This window comes from Peromyscus californicus, unplaced genomic scaffold, assembly GCF_007827085.1.
Source record: "Peromyscus californicus insignis strain IS unplaced genomic scaffold, ASM782708v3 Scaffold_8__1_contigs__length_139910024, whole genome shotgun sequence".
Taxonomy (NCBI): Eukaryota; Metazoa; Chordata; class Mammalia; order Rodentia; family Cricetidae; genus Peromyscus; species Peromyscus californicus.
In genome coordinates, this window is record NW_026294606.1 from 7,815,724 (window position 1) to 7,834,032 (window position 18,309).

Genomic DNA, 18,309 nt, shown 5'->3' on the forward strand with positions numbered 1-18,309 from the left:
CCTAAGGTGGCATCTGTCCTGGATGATAAGATCTGTTTCTTGAAAGAAACAAAAGATGGGTCCTGTTTTCTAATCCAATCTGACATTCCATGTCTTTTTATTGGGAGAGCTGAGAACATTGATATTCAGAGTTAATTTAGGTGTGTATTAGTTCTTGTTGTCTTGATTATTGTGTTTTCTTAGGTGCCTTTCAATGAACTGCCTTAATATTGCTTTTCTTTTCCTGTGATCTTCTGGGTGCATTTATCCTTCTCTTTAGTCTAAAGTATTCCTTTCAGTATCCTCTGTAGGGCTGGCTTAGTGATCATGAATTCCTTTAGTTTGTTTTTATTTCCTCTTTACTCATAAAAGATAGCTTTGCTGGGTATGTTATTCTGGATTGTCAGTCAAGATCTTTCCAGGATCATGACCTTAGGAGTTTCCACAATCAGACTATTATTCTAAGGACCTGCCTTTCTATGTGACTTAGCCCTTCTCTTTCTCAGCTTTCAATAGCTTTTCTCTGTCTTGTGGTTTTAGTCTTTTAACTATAATACATAGTGTGCTTTCTTTATGGTTCTGTCTGCTCTTGGATCTGTATGGATACAGATTTTAGAAATTTTCTTCTATGGTTTTTATTGAACATATTTTCTATGCCCTTGACTGAAACTACCTCTCCTTGATACCCATAAATTCATAGATTTGGTTTTTCTAGTGTTTCTCCAGAATCCTGCATGTTGCATCTATGTGCTCATCTATGATTCTCTATGATTTCAGCACATGATCCAGTTCCTCTACGTTGTCTGTCTGTCTTTCACATGGTCTGTCCTGTTGGTGAGAATTTCCACTGAGCTCTTTACTTGACTGGTTGAAACTTTCTCAAGTTACTTCAGTTGGGGTTTCTTGAGTATTTGTCTGTATTGAATTCTATCTCTTTCCAGAACTGACTTCCTTCTTTGGTTGTTCATATTTTCTTGAACTTTAGTTCATCCTGTCCTCTTTTGGCTCATTCAATTTTGTTTGTTTTTATCTTCTTTAAATTATTGGTACTTTTTGAAGATGTTTTGTTTTTGTTCTTTTGAATTCCATGTCTTCTATTTTATCTAGGTCATTTTCCTTTGGACAGAGAGACTGCTGCTTTTGGAGGGAAGCATATTGTCTCGGCATTCCTGATGAGATCTGGGTGTCCAAACTGAGGCGGTTGGCTGTGACTTCTGCTATGTTTTCAGCCCACCAGGTTGGCATCTAGAGAGAGGTGAGCCGTGGGATAGACCATTTTTGGAAGGCTAGCAGGCAGGATGCAGGTAGGGAAGATAAGGATGTCTTCCCAGGTCTCCATCAGACTGGATTACTTGTAGCTAGTCAGATGGAGCAGGCTTCTAGGGCCAGAGAGAGGTCACAGGCAGTGGGAACGGAGGGAGTGCTTTACCTGGTCCCTAAGAGCCTGGCTATTGTGTGGTGGTTTGGCTCAAGAGGTCTCTAAATGACCTCTTTTTTGAACTGCAGACTCTCTACTTAATTTTAAACATTTGCAATAGTTTATCTCTTACTTCTGTCCATAGTAGATCCCAGATCTTCTCCAAAAGTCAGCCTCTTACTGTCTTCCTGTCTCAGCAAATAGCAGTTCCTGTTTTCAGTTGCTAGGGCCTAAACTTTGAAAATATCTGACTCTTTAAAATTTTTTTTATTTATCCCCACATGTCAGCAAATCCCCAAACATGACCATAATCTGAGTTTCATCACCACTAGACTGGCCTGAGTCATCTGATGGCCTTCTGAATGGCCTCTCCTTCCACTCTGCTCACCCACAGTGTCTCAGTCCAGGAACTAGAGTATTCCTATCACAATATCTGCTCTAATCAGCCAGTGGCTTTCTCTTACTCAGAGTAAAACCCAAGTCCTTAGCAAGACCTATGACGACTGCTAAGTCAGCCCTCACACGCCTCTCCCATCTCTGGCCTCCTTTCATCCTGCCGCCTTCCTCTCTCCATCCATTCTATTCACAGCATCCTCCATGCTGTGCCTCAGACCCTGCAAGCCCAGTTGTACCTTAGACTCTCTGTGGTCACTTTCCCTTCTACCCACAAAGTTCATTCCTAGGTACCGGTCCCTCTCCTCTCTAAGGTCTTTGGTCAGATAGCACCTGCCTCTTCTTTGATCTTAGCACCACCCCCTGTATCACCTAGGCAAGCTGGATAGCCTCAGGCAGGCTGGATACTCTAAGTAGTGCTTGGCGTCCAGTGAGTACAGAGTGTACAAAGACAGAGATGAATAAATTAGTGCCCCGCCATCTTACAAAACCGTTCCAGTAGGGAAAAGGCAGGTAGGAAGATAGTTAGATGAATATAAAGACAGGCTGGTGATGATAGATGGAAACTGTGGGTGGATGGGAGTCCTCAGTCCCACCCAATCTCTCTTCCCTAGGAAAAGCAGCACAAGTACTCTAGCCAATCACAGAGAGAACGCACCCATGAAAGGTTAAAGAAAGCATAGAATCATTATGTATTCTGTATTTTTCATAAATTAAGTACCAATACCTTTCATTTGATGATCTTAAAGTATGTTACAAAAAAAGAGCACTGTAATTACATGTAGTTATACATCACTACTGTATATCAAGCAGCATTAGAAAGCTTAATGGATTCAAGATCTCACTTGCTCCTGACACATCTGTATTATAAAAGAAAATGCAAGATGAGCCCAAGTGGCAGGCTGACATTTACACTGCGTCATCTGAGCCTCTGAAAATCTATTACAGTGTGCCTTATTAGCATAAGAAAAAGTGAAATGACTTGTAGACTGTCAACAGTCTCGTGGATCTCTGGACCAGCCGGTCACCTCAGCTGACATCATTTGTTCTGTTTCCCCAGGCATGTCACTGAACATGATCTTCAGGGAACATATCACTGAAGGAGGGCTTGGGGGAGGAAGTGGGGCTCACTTTTGGTGGTTAACCAAAAGTACATCTCTGAGGTCAAAGTGTGGCATGTGTGCTCTGTGTTGACCACACTTGTGTCAAGAAAAGTTCTCTTCATGAGACCAAGTTCTGGCAGACTTTCCAAGTGTTCAGAGCCTGGCTTTGGTGTTTAGTGACTTAATGGCATGCCCCTCAGCACAGTGATCCTCTTTTCAGATGCCAGCAACCTTCCTCCTCCTTCCCCTCAAAAGTGGCACACAGAAACGCCTCTGGTAACTGCTTAAATGCTCACCGCTTCTGAGATTCCTACACAACTGTTTGAATATATCATGACCAGAGGCAAAACTACTGGCAGGCCTACAGTGCAGGTGCAGGTTCAGGTTCAGGTTCAGCCTCTGTGTCCGTGTATGGGAATTTGACTGCCAGAGCCATGGGGGTGAAAATGAGTACGATGCCTCAAGCATATCTAGCCTGAAACTTCTCTATGACAATGAATGGTCTCACTGTTGTGAAGTGTGAAAGAAAGACTGGCAGGCCTTCCTCAGTCTTGTTCCCAGATCGCTGGAGGACCTTAGAAGTTACTGCATCTCGTCTTGTTACATGAAATGGAAGTCCCAAAGAGTTCACTGCTGATCTGTGAGCCCCAGGGTACTGATTCCAGGTCTTAAGTTGCACATTTGCTTGGTTGTGAGTAGAGTGTAGCTCTTCCAAAACTCATGTGCTTCAGCATGATCATTCTGCGCATCTTTCTAACCTGAAGAGTGACTCAAGTTAGCAGTCAGGACACTCCAAGGGCCTTATAAGACAAACCACACAGAGTGATGAGGCTTCTAACCTGGAAGTTAGCTTGTCTCTTGCTGGGATGGTTTAAATAAAAATGTCCCCCATAGGCTCATATATTTGAATGCTTAGTCACCATGGAGTGGCACTACTTAAGAGGAATTAGGAAGTGTGGCCTTGTTAGAGTAGGTGTGGCCTTATTGGAGGAAGTGTGTCACTGGGGTTTCAAAAGCCTAAGCCAGTCCCAGTGTCTCTCTCTTCCTGCTGCTTCTGATCCAGATGTAGAACTCTTAGCTACCATGTCTGTCTGTGTGCTGCCATGCTCCTGCCATGAGGATTACAGACGAAACCTCTGAAACTGTGAGCAAGCCCCAATTCAGTGCTTTCTTTTTATGAGAATTGCTGTGGTCATGGTGTCTCTTCACAGCAATAGAACACTGAACAAGACACTTGCCTTTACATTGGAGTAGCCTCACATCTACATGATCAAAGTTAAATAATAGGGACAATGGAGAATAACAAACAACCCTGCGTAGCAGGTGTTGAATTTTAGCTCAGGCTTGGGCACAGTCTAGCCATTTCACTTCAGACAATTATTTCATCCCCTTTGGAGACAGAAACTATTGTGTGACTTTGCCTGGGAGATAGGAACAAATATCTATTCACCCCATAAATAGTAGAATGTAGTCATTCTGCCCAAGTCTAACTTGCAAACTAGTGCATTTATCAGGGTTACTTATAATAACCTGGATGATTCAAAGGCAGGTGCATCCCTGAGAAGCCCACCCAGACTGGGCAACATGACAGCTGCATCCTTGGAGCACCTGCTCAACCTGTAGGCAGCTCAGGGGGTTAAAGTTGGTCTGAGCCTCTGCTGGGCAGCTCAGCTGCTCACTGTTTCTAGGTGATTGGGTTTATCTGAACTTCTTTTAAGCAGCTCAGTTTGTCTGAGAGTCTTTTAGGCAGTGGGCTGGTCTCTCTTTCAGGTGCCTTGCCTGGTCTAAGAGTGTCTTTCAGCAGGCCTTACTGCTTACATATCCTTAGGGAGGGACCTAGTGAACCTGGTCAGTTTCAGGGACTTCCTGAAGCTACTGAGTTGTTGTCTTCCTGAGTTCAGCTTAGCAAGCTTCCCTGTAGGATAGAATTGTTCATGTCCTACTGTGTCTAAAGGAGCTTTCCTCCAAGAGGGAAGATTTTATCTTGAAGGAAATCACTACACAATAATATTGGAAGGGAGGGAGGAGGGAGAGGGAAATTGGGAGAAGGATCCAAGGAAGAAAAACCAAGCAAGTTTTTAGTAAACCGTTTTTCCTCTGTTTAACAGACCTTATAATTTGCTAACTTGTATGTTACAGATTTCAAAGGATGTCATGAAGCTAGTCCTCCACACAGCTGCTTTTCCTAAACTGAACAGAAGAAACTGCAAGAGAAACCTCAGACCACAGGGACTTGAAGATTAGGAGCAAATGAGGTAACAGAAGATCGTGACACCTGATAGAAGCCCTCATCGTCCTGGTTCCATGAACTGCTTATGACAGGGCTCCAGCATGACCAGTAGCTTCCTTTTCAGAGGCTTCATGCTGAGGGAAATCGTGTGAAAGTGGGTACTTCGTGGGTTTAGTAGCACAATGAATACCGTTTTTAGAAATTTGAATATTTGACAATGAAGTGGGAAGATTGTTTAGTATGAGTTGTATCATTCTCTGTGATCAGATTTTTTTTCAAACCGCAAACAGGATGCAGATGATGGTGCTGAGACAAAAAAAGTTTGGGTGCCAGAGACAAAAATGATAACCAAAAGAGTTTGTTTTGCATGCTTCGTCAAAGTAGGCAACCACTTTAAAACTTGCCATGTCTAGTTTTAAATTCAGTCATGACAAGCAACACCTGAAATGATTGATTCTTTATTGGTATAAACACATGCTGAAAGGTATCTTACCCATCACTTTATATGCAGACATTATAAACAAGGAAAGGTGAAAACATTTCACTACTGTTTATACTATAAAATTATATTAAAATAATGTTTTTTTGTTCATCAAAACAACTAGGTGTAATACCTCTCTCTAGAGCACCACAGACTGGAAAAATACTTATTTTTAGAACTATAGCAACATTCTCCATGATGTATCATGCACTGCTCAATTAATAAGCCTCAATAAACTTGTAAATATTAAATAAAAATAAGATTTTCTTTATGTAAAAAAAATCTTCAAGGGGACATACTAAAAAGAAATATAGTTTCAGTCATAAATGAGTTTTAAAGCTATTTTCTTGTAAAGCTGGTGAGGTGGTTCAACAGGTGGACGCATTTGCCACTAAAGCTGATGACCTGAGTTCGAGTCCGGAGACCTGTGTGGTAGATGAACCCTACGAGTTGTCTTCTGACTTTCCCGTGCATGCCATGGTGTGTGTGTGGGTGCGCACACACACACACACACACACACACACACACACACACACACACACACACACAAACAAATAAATGAATAAATAAATAAATAAATAGATAAACTTTCTTTAATAGTTTCACATTCCAAGCACGTAATAGTGTAACTACTTTTCAGCTTCTGAAATACTGGAGAACTGAGCCCTGACATTGGATGAGAGCCACCGATGGTGTTAGCATCAACCTGCTATGTTGTTTAAGTTTGGGGACATGAGTGCACAGTTCACCACCCAGCAAACTGCTTTTCATTTCCTGGCATTTATCCTTCTGTTTATGTGTCTCTAACTGCACGTCATAGCATGTCTGAGAAATTCTAAAGCCTTGGCTTTGCTGGCTAGCAACCTGCAGTCTTGTTAGGAGATGTGCACAATAGCACCCTACACAAGTTTAACCATGGAGTCTTTAATCCAAGCATCTGTTCAACAATATGTGCCATTCACTGCTCAAGACTCTGAAAATCAGAGTGGGCCAGACTGTTCCCTGACTTCGGAGTTTTTACTTCTGTGGAAGAAAAAGAAGAAGAAATGAAATTTCAAACAGATGAATGAATTTTCGAGGCTGATACATGTTCCGAAGAAAACAAAACAGGTCATATGAAGGAGGGTGCAGGAGGAGGGTTACATTAACAGTGCATTCAGATCAGCCCTTACTGAGGACATGGCATCTCCGCCAGACCTGAGTGACAGGAAGGAGCCAGGCTGTTTACTCCACTTCCACAGACAGAACAGCAGGAGCAAAAAGAGGAGACTGCATCAGGTTGTGGGAAAAGGGGACAGCTGCGAGGGAAGTGGTGAAGCTGGAGAAGGGAGCGGGCCAGATCAGGTGGCACATCACAGGCCATGGTGGGACACTGCAGCTCTGGCCTCTGAGGCAAGGATCTTCACAGGATAAGGAAATCTGCTTTACACAGGTGTCACTGTTGGGGAGGGCTGCTGACTGCTGTTGCAGGTTCAATCCCACACAAGAGTGTCAGCACAGCAGGTAAGAAGGGGCCAAGATCTAGGACTCGCCCACTCTGCACATCTGTAGAAAGAAGGGGTTTTGTTGTTTTCTGAGTGTCTCACCTGGCCCAAACCAGCTTTGGACTATATGGTTGAGGATGGCCTTGAACTCCTGCTCCTCCTGCTCCCACCTCCCAAGTGCTGGCTGGGATCACAGGCATGTGTCGCCATCCCCAGTTTTATGAGGTACTAGAGTTCGAACCTAGAACTTGGTGCATCCTAGGCAAGCGCTCTGCCAGTTGAGTTGCCTGCTCAGCTCCAGGGATCTCTCTTTCATAGCACAAGACACAGCATGTGGAAGAAGCTTCGGGCGTGAAAGCAAGGGAGTATGCTGCAGTGATGTTTACAAGGACAGTAGTTATTGTAGAAGAATAGAGAAGCAGAAGATCCTTCCTGCGTCAGAGTAGAGACTGCTGGTGGGTGGAATGTGAGAGCCGAGGGGGAGGAGCAATCCCAGGGAGCACCAGGTTTGCAGGGAGCACTGGTGGGTGGAATGTGAGAGCCAAGGGGAAGGAGTAATCTCAGTGAGCACCGGGTTTGTAGGGAGCACTAGTGGGTGGAATGTGAGAGCCAATGGGAAGGAGTAATCTCAGTGAGCACCGTGTTTGCAGGGAGCACTCGTGGGTGGAATGTGAGAGCCGAGGGGGAGGAGCAATCCCAGTGAGCATCGGGTTTGCAGGGAGCACTGGTGACCATGACTGAGGTAGGGAAACCAGGAGTTTTTCTTTTGGGGAAAGAGTAAAATATTTTTAGGCTACAATTAAAAAAATGCAGCATGTTAAAAGCCAAGTAGCACCTATGCCAGTTGAAGAAATCTACAGTTTCAGTAAACATAACCTAAGAAGCACAAAGCTGTAGCTGTAGCTACATTTTGGACCGTCCCATGATTCCTAGCCCACTAGGGAGAGATGGTGGCAGGGAACTAGAGTTAGTTCAGTCTGGGATGCCTCAGTCAGGGAAGGCACAGCCCCTCCAGTGTTCCTTTACCTTATCCATGGTGGCGGGCACCCACAGAACCCCAGGGAGGGAGTTGTCACACATGTCCTCTCCCGCTGACATTCTCGAGGTCTTTACTGCTCAGCCCGCTGACATTCCTTGCTGTACCTGGGAGCTAACTGTGATCTGATGGAGACTGGTGAAATTCCCGGGACTCCTGGCGGACACAGCCCCATACAAGCTGGACCAGTATACTTTCTGGACCAGTACACCCAGATCCTAGCTCTGTGGTCCAAAGTACCTTGTCCCTCATACATGATGTCCGCTAACTTTCTACCTAGACGTGGTATAGAAACCCTTTGTAACACGGGAGTTTCTGACTCTCATCCCTATGTGGGGAAATGAGTGGAGCTTCATCTAGCTCCAGCCTCCTTCTGCCTCTGTCTGACTGTACCACTGATTGTACTCAGGTATGCTGCCAACTCCTCTTTCCCAATGCCCAGGTGGGTGGCATAGTGACTAGATGGAGAGATAATGGCCTCTCAGGGCCCTCAAAGCAAAACAAGCAAAAAGCTCTCTCCTCGACCTCTAGAGATTGAGAGCACATCTCCCCTAACTGGCGGGGCTCAGAGAGAAGACAGTCAGCCAGTGTCTCCCTCTGCTCCATTCTGCCCTTCTTCCCACAGTCCCTTGGCACTAGAAGAGGTAGACTTCCAACTTGAGTTCCTCCTACTCCATATTGCTGGCCTGGGGCATCTGGGCTCACAGCCCAGTCACCCTTCAGGAGGGCAATCCGCTGTCTATATGCAGAATCTTACATAAGGTGAAGGAATTAAAGAATTCTTTCCAATCTTGTCGCTACACCTTAGTGTTTGAGGAGGGATCTGGTTTTTGCAAATACAAAGAATATGCTATTTTCATCCTGAAACATATCATACTTATAACATGAGTCTGTAGTCCATGAAGCTCTCTGGGCTAGAGACATGATATGAGTCTTTGGCATGTGACTGAGTAACACTGGGGGCTGGACAAAGACTTTCAGTCATGGCAGAGATGAGCAGAAAGATCAGGACTAGGTCTGAGGACAACCTGTTATAAGTACCAGAAAAACATGAAGGAGCCTCAGAGCCCACAGAAACAAGGTTTCATATGAAACGGGCACAAAATTACCATGTGGTGAACTGGAGTCCAGGAGACAGCAGATTTCCAGAGGGAGGGGCACTCAGCTGAATCAAGGGCTGCTGGAAGGTCCAACTGGTACAAGATCCCAACACATACTCTGATCCTATCTCAGACAGACGCTCACTCAGAGCCTCAAGTTTTCCTTGAAAGAAACTGGAGATGCCTTTTCCAGATCATAAATCAACTCAATTGACCAAAGAGGACCCCTGGCAGAAAAATGCCCAAACTCATGCCACCATTTTAAAGGAAGATGGTGCTCTCCTAAGCAAATGCTGTGCTCTTTGAGCCAAACTGAAACTCCAGTAGCTGACTATACTAGTGAATCCTGGCCACCGGAGAGTCCCTGTGGTTACTGAGAAACATCTACAAGCACTCCAGGGGACCTGCTGTCTGCTCTTACTGAGCATCACACACACCAGGGTGACTCCCTGCTTTGCCTATCTTGTTCTGAAATCAGCTTGGGAAACACTATCACTCTTTCAGGCATACCCTGAAGTGCTCAGTTGTGGGCGAGGCAGACAGTACATTCAGTGTCTCAGGTAAACTGGGGGTGGTGGGAATATCACCAGAGATAGATCCCCAGTTTCCACCAGTGAAATAAAATCTTGGGATGTAAAAGATGCCCACATCCTTCTGCTTCTCCCCATCTCTGCTCTGAGATCCTGGTAACCACCTCTCCTATCCTGACCTCAATTCCCAACTGTGACTGTGGCCACTGTGGATGTCTTATTCATGTCTCCCGTCCCACCTGACCTATTGAATCCAATTGAGCTAGAACCAACCAGGAAGTCACTGGGCTGCAGTCCATCCAAGGGAGCACAGTGAGAGGTAGGAATAGAAAAGGAAGCCAGAAGTTTGTCTTTGGGGCCAACTCCAGCAGGAGTCGGCAGATCTGAAGAAAGATGAGGAAGTGGACTCTGCTCTACCCACAACACATTGTCCCAACACAGAGCCTTTGGGATGGAGGGCGCAACTGAGTAAGTTGAGCAACTCGGGAACGTGTGGGAGCTTCTCAGGGTGTTGGACGGCCAGACTCTGAGAAGCTGTTCACCCTCTCTATCTAGACCTCTGGTATCTTATCGGGTGATGGCAAAGTCTTCCCCATAGACCTGATGTGGGGTTTATAATGAGTCAGTGCATGGATGATACGTAAGTCAAGAGCTAGTTTATAGAAAAGGTTAAGAGAATTATTATTGAACAACAGACTGGATTTCGCTGGCTTAGCAATTCAGAGCACTTGCTGCTCTCCCAAAGGACACCAGTTCAGGTCCCAATGCCCAAGTAACACCAGTTCTGGAGCACGCCTTTAATTCCAGCACTCATGAGGCAGAGGCAGGTGAATCACTATGAATTTGAGGCCAGCCTGATCTACATGGTGAGTTCAGGACAGCCAGAGCTACATAGTAAGAAGTAGTAAGCTACATATGTAAGATCATACTAAGTAAGATCTTACATAGTAAGATAAACTAACTAATTAATTAATTAGAGCTTAAAGTTTTAAAGGAATTTAAAAATTTTTAATTTTTATTTACTTTTGGAGGGCAGCTGGGGACACACGCCATGGCAGTCTGTGGAAGTGAGAAGACGGCCTGCAGGGCTCAGTTCTTTCCTTCCACCTTGTGAGGCCCAGGACCCAACCCAGGCTACCAGGCTTGTTGGCATGTACTTCTAACTAAGCCATATCACCAGCCCAGAAACTTGTCACTTGAACTTTCCTGTATATTTCAAACTTCTGAAAAAATCATAATTTCAAGTTTATCATAATGTGGGGAATTAGCAAGGCAACTCCACGTAGTTAAAAAGGAGGTTTATTTTGGGGTAACTTACAGCCAGTAAAGGGGTTGGTTACAGGATCCGGGAGAGGTGAGGTGCAGTCCAGAGGGGTTCTCTGGAGAGCTCTGACTCGGTCTGTCTTCCAGCATCCAGGATCACGAGGAACCAACCAGCTGGATCTCGGCTCTTAAGGGCTCCCATCTTGGCCCCGCCCCAGGGGCAGGTCATCGGTAGGCATGGCAGTTACCAGAAACCTCACTAGGGTTAGTACTTCCAGGTCAAAGCTGGAATAGCTACCCACTACATCATCATATTCAAAATCAGGTTCACAGTGCAAGACTAAGCAAGTGGAGTAAGCCACTTGTTGGTACGTATTCTTTCCCAGCAGCCCAGACTACACCAAAAGGAAAACATGATCCCACTGGATGCTGTGACAGCGCCTCACTCCTAACTCTAGTGTGCTGTGGGATGTTCTGTATGGCAAATGTGTTGCTAATTAGTCAATAAATAAAACACTGATTGGCCATTGGCTAGGCAGGAAGTGTAGGCGGGACAAGGAGGAGAATAAAGCTGGGAAGTGGAAGGCTGAGTCAGAGAGACACTGCCAGCTGCCATGATGAGAAACAGCTTGTGAAGATGCCGGTAAGCCACGAGCCATGTGGCAATGTATAGATTAATGGAAATGGATTAATTTAAGCTGTAAGAACAGTTAGCAAGAAGCCTGCCACAGCCATACAGTTTGTAACCAATATAAGTCTCTGTGTTTACTTGGTTGGGTCTGAGTGGCTGTGGGACTGGCAGGTGAGAGAGATTTGTCCTGACTGTGGGCCAGGCAGGAAAACTCTAGCTACACTAGTGGGTATGCCTAAGACTTCCACGTGATCCCTCCTTGTGTTTGTCAGGAGTTTGAGACAGACTCAGTGGCAGGATGCCTTTTCTGTGATGGGATATAGGTGATGGTGACTTCTGCTAGCTGATGCTCACGCTGCATCTGGACTTGCATGCTGAGATGAAGCCGGTTGCCATAGAGAGAAATTCATGATAGACTCTGAAAAGAGTCCCCAGCCAACAGTCTCAGTCCAACAATTGGTGAGGAACCAGATGCACATAAGCTAGGAAGCAGTTCCTGCTCCCAGAGGACCGTCAGGTGGGAGCACATCCCCTTTGTTGACACCGGGGTACAGCCTTGTGAGAGGCCTGCAGCACAGGATACAGCTGAGCCATGGCTGATTTCTGAGATACAAAGTATGTGACAGCAAACAAGTGTTGTTTTTAACGTCTAGTTTTGAAGTTGTTTGTTACTCGGCCACAAATAACTACCAGAGCAGCCTTGTCACAGTCTCACTGGTGTAGGTAAGAGCCAAACCTGAGCCATCTTCATGCCCCGAGAGTCCTGGCCACGTGACCAGGTCATGAGGAAGTGAGGAGCAGAAACAAAATTCAATGTCTTCGACTCTTCCTCCTCAAGATTCCTCCCAAAGAAGATACTGGAGGCTGAGCAGAGGGGGACTGTCAACCTTGTTCATAAGCTGTGTCCTTACAGCATCAAAGCAGCCAGTCCTCTGGGAAGAGGATTCCGTGAGATCAGCCATGACTGAGGTGCCACCTAGTGACAGCTGCTGTTCAAATGGCCTCCAGCTTCTACAGGAGAGGATGACATTTCACACAAGTAGCTCTCAGATCTTACACCCCCCTTTCCTAGGTCTCTAAGCTGCTAAGGTACACCTGGGGTCCCCAAGACTGAAGACTTGGATTCGGTCCCAGAGCCCACAGGGTGGAAGTAGAGAACTGACTCACACAAGTTTTGTCTCCACATTCCAATGTGTACACAACCATCCACAAATAAATGGGGGAAATTGAAAGTACCCATGTAAATTCTTTTCTCTCCTTGTTAAGGATGGAGAGAAATTATATTGGTTTACACAATCCCAGCTGGAGGTTATCTCAGCCACTAATACTGATTTTATTACCTTTCTGAGCAAAAACCCATTTGCATTAACAGAGCAAAACATTACCAGATGTATAAAAATACTCAGCAGTTTAAATGGATCATTTCGTGCTAATGACTCTTGCTGCAGAGGCTCTTCCCAAAGAGCGGGCCCCATCTACTTCCTATGCTAATTATAATTCTTACTGTCACATTGCATCAATACAGTGAGGGCAGGTTGTTCAAGAAAGGAAACCGTGTTCAAACAATCACCAAAGACAAGTCTCAGTGGGACTCTAATAGCAGTGAGCACACCTGGCGCCATCTTGGTGTCTAATGTCATTTTCCTGTAAAAGGAACTAGAATTCTTTAGAGAAATGGAAGCATCTAGGACTGGGGCAGAAAACACATAATATGAGCCTGGAGAATCTCATGGCAAAAGAAAGAGAGACGGAGGAGGAGAGGAAAAAAGAGGTGTAGCAGGTCTTTCTTTGGACCACTGGCTCCCAAATAATGACACAGAGACTTCTTATTAATTATGAAAGCTTGGCCTTAGCTTAGGCTTGTTCCCAACTAGCTCTTATAACTTAATTAACCCATTGATATTAATCTATGTTCTGTCATGTGGCTCTTTACCTCTCCTCAGTACCTTATGTCTGACCTCCTCTGGGTCTGGTTGGTGAATTCCCTGCTCCAGATTCTTCCCAGAGTTCCTATCTCTACCAAGAAGTCCTGCCTATCCTCTCCTGCCTGGCTATTGGATGTTTAGCTCTTTATTAAACCAATCAGAAGGTGCCTTATCAGGCAAGGAAGGACAGAGACAGATCTTCACACAGTGTGATCAAATATTCTGCAACAGAGAGAGGGAAAGGAGGAAAGGAAGGAAGAGGATGAGAGGAGGGAGGGAAAGGATTACTGAATTTAAAAAGCTATAGTGATGAACTCAAAGGGTACCCAGAAGACAACTTCAACAGGCTCCTAGGGGTCAAACTTGGAGCGACGTGAGCAATAAGTAAAACATCATCAGATTATAAGATGAAATGTAAAATATCCACAAATCTATATTGATAATATTTTACTAGGTAAATTGGGAGACCAAATTCCCATGTGTAAGCCTTCTAAACCATTTGTGAAGATACACAGCTATTGAGGAGACTGGTTATGCCCACGTGCAGCCAGTGTGCAATGGCTTTCTTCCAAAGAGTATCTTATGGGGAGTGGGGGTAGGGAAAGATTCACCTCACAACAGAGAAGCAGCAGGACCACCTCAGCTGAGCAACCAAGGCAACATCAGGAGTGAGAGAAAACGTTGACAATAGGTACCTTTGAAGTCAAAAAACTAAAAGATTTTTTTAAAAAAATACTAAAGTAGAGAATGTGATCTTAAGATTAAATGAGCCAACCTCATGCTAGTCAGGAATAGCCAAGGACTAAACTAACTAGCCATAACTAAACACTTTCTGGTACAGTTTCTGAATTTCCATAGAGAAGGTCATGTAGATAGAAAGAGCCGAGGGGTTTCCTGCAGAGAGGAAACAACAGTAGTTTCATCAGAGAGAGATGAAACTGAAGACAGAGACTTTAAAGACTGGACTGGGCGGCTAGAGACGGCTCAGTGGTTAAGAGCACCTGCCGCTCTTCTGGAGGACCTAAGTTTGGTTCCCAACATCCATGTCTGGCAGTTTACAGCTGTAACACCAGTTCCAAGGGACCGGACACCCTTCTCTGGCCCCCAAGGGACCTGCACACACATGTCACATACCCCCTCCCCACATATACATAAATAAAACAAATCTCAAAGTCGAAGGAGTGTGACTGAGTGAACCATATGATGGATTTCACAAGACGCTGTAGGCTGTGTTCTGGGAGCAGCTGTGTGACCTTGTGCAAAGCACTGGGCCTTTCCTCATCTTCAGACAAGGGTATCAATTGCTTCCCTGGTAATGAGTGGGTCCCACACTGTTGTAGGGGCTTCATATGTGCAAATTCATTGATCCTCTCTCTATGACAGGGCTCAATGGGGACAGCCTGTGATACAGATTTTCTATCATCCCCTTCCCATGCATAAAGACCCAGATATACAATGGCAGAGGTTCTCTGGCTCAAGTTTATACCCAAAGCCACCATGCTTTAAAGACCCCTTATGATGCCTCTCAGGATGCTATGAGGACTCAGTAGAATAACATGTTTTAAATGTGAGTCTCTACCTGTGAAAAGATCAACAACTGTAGGTCTATTTGTGTGGAAAAATAAAACAAATGTGCAGCCCACAGAGCTAGAAAATAAATGGTAAAATAAATCTAAATCAAATAGAGATTAAATAAAGGAAAGATATATAATGTCAAATTAGTGTGGTGGTTTGAATGAGAATGGCCCCGTGGTCTTCTGTGTTTAAATACTTGGTCTGCAGTTGGTGGAACTGTTTGAGAAGGATTAGGAGGTGTGGCTTTGTTGGAGGAGGTGCGTCACTGAGGTTTGTGGTTTTAAAAGACTCTCATCATTCCCAGTGCCTCTCTGCCTCATGCTTGTCTCTCAAGTTGTGAGCTCTGAGCACTATGCCTGCCTGTCTGCCACCATGCTCCCCATCATGATGTTCATAGACTGTAACCCTCTGAAGCTGTAATGCCCCCCAATAAACTCTTTCCTTTATAACTTGCCTTGGTCATGGTGTCTTATCACAACAATAGAAAAGTAACTAAGAGAGAAAACTAAGACAAAAGTTGGTGCCAGGGTAGGCTACTGCTGTAAAAAGCTGACTATGGAAGTCTTTGTGACTTTGGATTAGAAAAGCAGTTAAATTCTGGGAGAAGGGCTTAGTGGTCCATCTAGTAGGGTCTTGGAGGATGGTAGTACTGAGAGCATTGCGGACTGTGGAGACCCAGCTCAGAGGTTTCAGAGGGAACAAATATTAGCAATCAGGCTAGAAACCATACTTATGATATTTTGACAAAGAATGTGGCTGTTTTCTGCCCTCATCCTAAAAATTTGACTGAGGCTAAATTAGAATGTATTGGTGCTATGGGATGTTCTGTATGGCAAATGTTTTGCTCTGATTGGTTAGTAAATAAAACACTGATTGGCCAGTAGTCAGGCAGGAGGAAGTATAGGCGGGACAAGGAGGAGAAGAATTCTGGGAAGTGGAAGGCTGAGGAGAGAGATACTGCCAGCCGCCACCAGGACAAGCAGTATGTGAAGATGCCGGTAAGCCACAAGCCATGTGGCAAGGTATAGATTTATAGAAATGGATTAATTTAAGATATAAGAACAGTTAGCAAGAAGCCTGCTACGGCCATACAGTTTGTAAGCAATATAAGTCTCTGTGTTTACTTGGTTGAGTCTGAGCGGCTGTGGGACTGGCGGGTGACAGAGATTTGTCCTGACTGTGGTCCAGGCAGGAAAATTCTAGCTACATATTGGATTAATTTTCTTAGCAGGAGAACATTCAAGACAACCTAATATTCACTCTTTCTCATTGTTATTAATAATCACTCTTATGCAGGTCTACAGTGAAAGTTAAGAGAGTTTTTAAGAATTTAGGAAATTAAAAAGAACTTGAAATTCTGTAAAGAACAAAATGTAAATGTTTTACTAAAGAGAAAACTAGGTATAGTATATAATTTGTTAATTTTGATTTTCAACAAATTCTAGGTCATGTTCTAAGAAAATTAATATCAAAAAAGTTAAGAAGTGGGGGCTTATGGGTAGAAGATAATATGCTAGTAAGTTTCTAATGTGGTGGGTTCCATTTGGTTCTAACTACTCACTTCTCTCCACACGCATGCTCTTGGTTGTGTCATCATCCAAGTTCTGAATAGTGGGCCAAGTGGCCTCCTTTGGTCATTGATCAGCCATATGGCTTGCTTTGGCTCTGCACTATTGGCAGATGTAATTAGAGTAGAAGCTGATATGACTCTTAGCCTTGAGCTTGATATACTATTACCCTATTACTATGGGACGAATATATCTGGGCTACCCAATCAACCTCAGGCATGTGAGCAGCAGGTACTTCATTTAAGTCCACAGAAGTTCAACAGATCCTTCTGGGAAAACCCAGCTGAGCCCCATAGATGTGTGTAAAATTAATGACTATCATTAGAAGTTGGTGAGGTGTTGGGATTGTTTGTTACACAGCAAAAGCTAACTGTGGTATTTAAACATCAGTAATAACCAGTTGGAAGACACACACTATAAGTAAGACCTGTGACCTGTAAAGGATCTGGTCTTCTATCCTTGTGTCCCTTGTCCCAGCTCTTCTCCATGCAACAGCCAAAGGAGCCTTCCTAAGTACAGACCGGTTCATGTTGTTCCCAGGCCTAACACCCACCAGCAGTTCCTCAGAGTCGAGTCTGGAGTCTACCTTCACTGCCTGCAGGGCTTCCTGAGATTTGCCTTTTTGCCTCGGACCATAACTAGCCCCAGCCCTTTGCATCAACCTATAGGAGCACTGGCTGCCTTGCTGTCTGTCCCTCTTGCCTGGGAGGCACACTGGAGGCATGAGGCCTTTGTGTTCCCATCCCTTTTTCCCTGCCAGAAACGCTCTTTCACAATCTGTCTGACTCACTCGCTTTCTTTGAGCATCTGCCCAAATCCCCATCACTGCAGAGGCTTTCACGGGCTGCACAGTAGACCATAGCGCTCTGCCCTCCTCCCACACCCCTGCCTCCTTACTGGCTTTTGTCTCCCTTGGCACTTCTTGACATAGTACCAGTATTTTTATTTGTTTCGCGTTGTCTTTCTGCACTTTCTAAAATGTAGGCTGCACACACCAGGAATTTGGTTTTTGTTCACTTTTTTTTTTTTTTTTTTTTTTTTTTTTGGTTTTTTCGAGACAGGGTTTCTCTGTGTAGCTTTGCGCCTTTTTCCTGGAACTCACTTGGTAGCCCAGGCTGGCCTCGAACTCACAGAGATCCACCTGGCTCTGCCTCCCGAGTGCTGGGATTAAAGGCGTGCGCCACCACCGCCCGGCTTTTGTTCACTTCTTAATCCCAAGTCCAGAACAATGATCAGGATTTAAGTCCTCAATAAATACTGTTGAATAAATAGGTGAACTTAGGCAGAATTTTTGTAAAAACTCATGGAACTTGTATGAAATAAAAGAACAAATCTAAAACTGAATGGAGGGAGATAGAAAAAAACACGCTGAAACATATAGTGATAAGTAAGCTTTAGGAAGAGAGAGCCAGTATCTTAAGGATATAATTTCTTCTCAAATTCATTTTAATTGAACACATTCCCTAGAGTATTTAGTGGAGGAATCATCAAATAGATCTTAAGGACAATTTAGACATGCAAATGTTTACAACTATCTAAACTGCTTTGTAAGAATGAATAGTAAATGCTGGGGATATGCTAGCTCACCCTGTGC